Genomic DNA, 6,589 nt, shown 5'->3' with positions numbered 1-6,589 from the left:
AGGCTGGAGGCAGGGCCCCTGTGGGAGGCCCTGTGTCAGACACAGAGGAAAGGCCATCATGCTGACCAGCCCCTCCTGACAATCCCAGCTACGAGAAAATGAAAGGCTGATTCCCACAGTGCTACCTGGGAGGGGGGAGGAGAGGAGAGGGGGAGGAGAGGAGAGGGGGAGGAGAGGGGAGGAGAGGAGAGGGGGAGGAGAGGGAGGACAGTGAAGAGAGACACTCTTTTCCCTCTCCTCTCCCAGGAAGCTCTGTGGGAATCAGCCTTTCATTTTCTCATTGCTGGAATTGTCAGTATGAGGGGAGCAGAGGGAGAGCAGTCAAGACAATTACAGCAAAATATATGTTCTTACCAGCTCTGATTATGAACACTGCATGCATGACTTTCAGTCTTCCATCTCTCATTCTCCCTCTCTTGTTATCTTGTTTCTATGTCCTTCTATCTTTCTCTGCCTATCTCTACCCCTTCTCCCCTCTAGCTCTCCATCTCCTCCTCCCCTTTCAGTCTAACCATCTCTTTCTCCTCCTATGCCCCCTTCCCTCGCAGTAGAATGGTATTGGAGACAGTAGAATGGTATTGGAGACAGTAGTCTGGTGTTGGGTCAGTAGTCTGGTGTTGGGTCAATATGCTCTGCCTGGTGTGAGTACATCATGGCTGATGTCATAGCTTAAGTCCTGACTGCCAGACAAGCCAGCATATCCGGCAGTACTCCCCAGTGCCCACCCAGTGGTGCTCCACTTCACTAATATGGGAGGGGGGGGGGGGGGGGGGGGGGGTTCTAAGCAGTACGCTTCTCCTGTAGTGTGTGTGTGTCTGTGTGTGTGTGTTATGTGTGGGGGAGGGGGAGTAGATTGATACATTGGGTTTGGTATTCCTTTATTATCTTATGAAAGTAACTGATTTAATTTCCTCCACACTGCGGTGTGTCCTTCAGCAGAGTGTTCTCAGTCCACCCCTCCTCCTCAACCTTCTGCCTAGCTGCCTAGCTGTACTGAAGAATACATAGGGTGGCGTGATCCCAGGATTTCTATGAGAGGGAATCAAATTAATATCCTGGACAAAGACACGGTAGAAGAAGCCTGTTGTGTGTGCGTGTTGACCCGTAACGTACATGTGTTTCACGGTAATTAGGATTTTGTTGAACAGCCTTCCTGCAGATACATAAAGAAAATCAGTTGCTCTTAATAAAATGCAGCTCAATATTATCAGTTTCCTTGTAGTCAATTGGCTTCAGCATTAGCAAACATCAATTTATTTCTTGTTAATTGGATTCCAAGGCACAGGGAAGTTCATTTTCTTTTTCTTTTTTTTCTTTCTTTTTTTCACTGGGGCACCAACCCCCAATGACATCTGTGTTGAATCAAACTCAATAATTGTGAACAACGACAAGCTAATGATTTAATTAACTGATAGCACCTGTGACTGATGTCAAGCAAACTGCAGTACTATTCCAGTGCAGAGGACGTGGTCTATATGAACAGGGGAAGAGCTTTCTCTCCACAGAGGAGAGGAGATCTCCACAGGAACATGTGCCTGATCTTCTCCTTCCCACAATGGTAGAGCGGTTCGCAAAAAGAGTTCCTGTCTGATGACCATCAAGCTACGTACTACACGTTTGCGTGTCATCTCACTAATGTACCCAGTAAAAGCCTATGGTCCAGGGGTAAAAAGCTGGACTAAGCTAGTTTTCATACCGTATTCCTTTTCAGTATGCCGCCATTATTTTGGAGCAGAACTCCTGAACGGAGATACAAAGAAACTGCAATTTCACCTCCCCTTGTTGGCTCTACTTCCCGTTTCCCCCAGTACTCTTGAGTGAATGTATAAGTGCATGCAGAGACAAGATCCACGACTAAGGGAGAGGTGGAAGAGAGGGCAAGGCAGAGATGTAGAGTGAGGGGTCCAGAGAACGAGGAGAGAGAGAGAGAGAGAGAGAGAGAGAGAGAGAGAGAGAGAGAGAGAGAGAGAGAGAGAGAGAGAGAGAGAGAGAGAGAGAGGAGAGACTGTGGAGAGAGAGAGCGAGAGAGAGAGAGAGAGAGAGAGAGAGAGAGAGAGAGAGAGAGAGAGAGAGAGAGAAAGTTATGCCTATTAACAGGAACCTGATGCCTATTATGACTTCTATGTATTTGAATGGGAGAACCAAAGCTGATGAGGGACCAAGTCCACTTCCTCTCTGTGTGACTCAGCTCAGAGTCTCTGTGTGTAGCTCAGTGTGGATCCAGACCATGATTCTAATGAGCATACAGCCCGGCTTGTGCCTGTCACTGGTGCTCAGTGCCACGACCTGCACAATGAAGCTATATAGGTGTTCCCTCATTGTGTGAGCTAACCCAAGCACAGCCTTATATAAAATGAATGGACAATGTAACTCGTAGCTGCAAAGACGTTGGAACCTCAAAGCAGCTGTCGGCCTGTGTGCTGTTGTAGGCGATGGGGCATTTTGACAAGGTTATTATGGGATAGAAATACACCTGGGGGAGAAAAGAATAAATGCTATAATACCTTGGAATGGTTTAAAACCGCCATTAAAAGCCAATGCGTGAAAAGAGCTTGTGTATGACTCACGGCAAATGGATGTGTTATTATAGTTCACATGTTTTAATCACTGTCATTCAGGCTAGGGAATTTGAATGGTTCTGTGTTTTGTTCTTTATTTTCAACACAACCCCCACAAATTCGTCCACATGAAAGCAGCAGGTTAGCAGTTAAGCTAACAGGTAGTATGTAGGGTTGACACCTTTAGATTTGCGAAAAACTAGGACTGAACACTTGGAGGGTTTCTGCTACCAATCAAATGAAAAGTAAAGTACACACATGGTGTGTTTTAGGCTACCAGTTTACGGACACAAAATCGGATGTATGAACATAAGCAGGAAGAAAATAGAATAGCTGTGGAAGAAAATTCCAAATGTCATTAAATTTTCACCAAAAAACGGGGTTGGGTTAGCTGTGAAGCTAGCAGGTAGCAGGGTTGGGTTAGCTGTGAAGCTAGCAGGTAGCAGGGTTGGGTTAGCTGTGAAGCTAGCAGGTAGCAGGGTTGGGTTAGCTGTGAAGCTAGCAGGTAGCAGGGTTGGGTTAGCTGTGAAGCTAGCAGGTAGCAGGGTTGGGTTAGCTGTGAAGCTAGCAGGTAGCAGGGTTGGGTTAGCTGTGAAGCTAGCAGGTAGCAGGGTTGGGTTAGCAGTAAAGCTATGGGATTGGGTTGAGCAAGAGCACTCACTGACCCTGTGTTCTTTCACCCCCCTCCAAATGTCACCGGGTCTTTGTTGATCTCACTGAAAGGTCTTCGGCTCCTTGTGTGTAGGTGTGTGTGTGTGGGTGTGTGTGTGTGTGGGTGTGTGTGTAAGTGTGTGTGTCCCCTGAGCAGAAGGAGGGCACTCTGCCTCAGGGCCACCTTTAGATCCACTATATTTTCCAACCCCGCGTTGACCTGGTATTTAGTTAAAGATTACAGAGGACACACATGCGCTTATTTTTCATGTCGTTGCAGTGGATATGCATTTACAAATTATTTATGTCATTTCAATCTGTTCCAAGACAAGCGTGTGGAGAATCGAGCATGTCTATTAGACGTCTAATTGTGTTACATATCTTTGTAGACGGTACTTAAATACTATACTTAAGGTAGCTACATGATTACCCCCAAGTGTCAAATACAGTATTAGCTTTGTTACTGCAGCTCTGTGGCAGAGTGGCCTCACCAGACTAATCTGCTGTACATTCAGCATACATGGTCGATAGAGCTGAGCTGTATGTTGATGAAGATGAACGAGGGATAGAGACTAGGGGAGACGGAAAAAAGAGAAGGAAAGGGGGTGAGAGAGAATGAGCGCTGACAGAGAGGGTGAGGAGAGAGAAAAGGGGGGAGAGAAAGATGGAGAGAGGAAAGAGGAGAGGAAAAGCGAGAAGAGAGATGGAGTATAGGGAAAAGGAGAAGAGGGAATGAAAGTGAGAAGAGCGAGAGAGAGGAGAGAAAAAGAAGGAGTGAGAAAGAGAGTGAGAGAGAGAGAGAGCTGCCAGGGACAGCAGTCAGTGATCTACACATCGCTGCTGACTGAAGTCTCTATAATCACTCATTTCCATGGCATCATCATGGTGTCATTAGCCCACGACCAACACCCTGTCCTCGACACGCATGCTCTCCTTCACCCACTTACTGTCACCTTCTGCCTGGCAGTGTAAGATCATGTCACTCAGATGTGACAGAATGGCTTTCATTTGGATGGGGGGTGGTGGTGGTGGTAATGCAAAAATCAGCAGCCATTAGTTTACCATAGGCAACAGAGAAACAATGCCAGCCTCTAGATACATGGTGTGTGTGTGCAGTGCTAGGGTCTGATCCTCCACTCTGATCCCTTCTTCATCACCTAAAGATACGCGTGTCTCTATTGGCAGAGCCCCAGGGAAGCCTTTAGATGAGGGTTTTTACTTGTCTTAATTTTATTAAAACTGGAAGTCTGTGTGTTCATCCAGCCGTGTGCTTCATCATACAGGAGACTGAGGGCCAGGGGATCCCTGAGTCCACCAGACAGCTAGCCTTTAGATATGAGGGGACAAGGATTTAGGTGTGTGTGAGATGCTCTTTGGAAAGGCCAGGAAGGATTCCGATTTTATTATACTGTTACCGGGTTCCAAAGGGATTTTGTAGGTGCTTACTACAGTGTCTGTAAGATGAGCTGTGTTTGATTTGTCTAGAAGGATATTTGTAGAGATGTTTGAGACACACAAGGTATAAACATGATGAACACAGCATGAGAATATATGCAGAAAAAGGATTATGTTTCCATTTTTAACACTGATTTTCAATAAAATGTGGTGTTAAGATGACTATGATTGCTAAATAACATAAATCTCTCTTCTTCCCCCAAATGCTAACAGGAAATACAGAAGACGGCTTTCAGGATGACAGGAAATGAGCCCTCTGGTCTGCACACTGTGGAAGACTAGTGATTTTGTTGTTGTAAATTTACTTTTCTAACAACAAGTCACAGTCTACCTCTGTGGACAGATCCTTCTCAGCAGTAGTACAGCTGGGCCTTGCTTTGAGATATTTGTCATGCCCTTTAAAAGCATCAAAGTGCCTTGTAATCAGGGAGGTACTTGTCTACAGATAGTCTCACAAGGTAAGTCTCTGAAAGTCTCCTTATATATCAGTAAAATTGTGTGTGTTGGCAGGGTATGTGTCAATTCAGTTTCATTTCAGTCTATTCAAATAGTGCAGCAAAGATATAAAATATATATGAAATATACAAAAGTTATTTATTTATAACAGTTTTCAGAATTGAATTGACCCAGCCCTGCTGAAGTATCCTCCAAGGCTACCCATGCAGCTGTACCAAAGACAAAAACATGCACTAACTAGTACACAATTTAAAGACGCTTGCTCTAAATTCTATGAACATATTCATTTAACAGATGCTTTTATCCAAAGCAACATACAGGGGTGGAAACTATGACCTATTGATCTGCAGTCAATTGCTCTACCTCTGAGCTATACCCTAAAGTAGCACATTATGTCAAACTTCTTATCTCATGGCTCTTTCAGTTTCCTTTGACGTTTTGTGGGTTGATAATGATAATGCTGGATCTCTGAAAAAGAACCTCAATCCAGGTTCTTTTTTTTATAACTGTAAATGATGTCGATTTAAATAAAATGTTTTTAAATGGTTGCAAACTGATTTGTTCCTTGTTCGTAATAAGCCACACTATTATGTTTCTACTGTAGCTAAACTATCAGCATCAATTCAATCAAGCAAGGTTATGAATCCATTTTAATCCCACTGAATGAGTGCATCCGTGAAGAATCGCTAATGCAATTGCCTCGTGCGGTAAAAGGATGGATTGATGGATGGGTGAATGAATTCGTGGATTTGTAGACTAATAAAAGCGTGTCATAATAGCTTGTCTGTGGGTATGAATATGCATTACGAAGTAGGAACAATACGAGGGGGTGTTAACTGCCGACTCCCACTGAACGTTGTGAGAGGTTTCCATGACGACTGCCATAGCAACCCACACTGCACCGCCAGCATGGTTAGCTCGAAGCTAACCCAGCTTGACAACGTTCTCTGTGGATCATCAGACCTTGAGGGCTATTGTTGACTACACTCAACTCTCTCTCTCCATCTCAGTATACTTTCTCTCCACTGTATTTCACCCACTCTGGCTCAGTCTCTCATCACTCAACCGGGTCAACCCCCCCCATGTCCCTCAGATGAGTTAAAAACGTATTATGTGGAGTATGTGTGTGTTTGTTGGAGGCTGAAGGACTACAGCTATACATGATAGCATGAACAGGCCTGTTACTATGGTCCTGCCAAGCCGGGCAGCAGAGCTCATGATGGTTACCCCAGCCCTTTCTCACAGCACTGTCGTCTCAATGCCTTTGCCTTTGTCGTCCATCGGACCCCAAGAAAGATAAGTGGACGTGGACGGCTAACGTGCAACCATATCAATAAATGAATAAGAAAAAACCTTACTTACTTTTGCGTGGGCCTTTTGTGTCTTTGTGCAATGCATCACAGCGCCCTTTTCACCTTGAGCGAATAAAAGGGAGCGAGTCTTCCTGTGCAGCGCAGAGAGGGCCGCTT

Source organism: Hypomesus transpacificus, chromosome 14 (genome assembly GCF_021917145.1).
Source record: "Hypomesus transpacificus isolate Combined female chromosome 14, fHypTra1, whole genome shotgun sequence".
NCBI classification, from domain to species: domain Eukaryota; kingdom Metazoa; phylum Chordata; class Actinopteri; order Osmeriformes; family Osmeridae; genus Hypomesus; species Hypomesus transpacificus.
The sequence above is the reverse complement of the archived record's forward strand: the minus strand, read 5'-3'. Positions refer to the sequence as shown.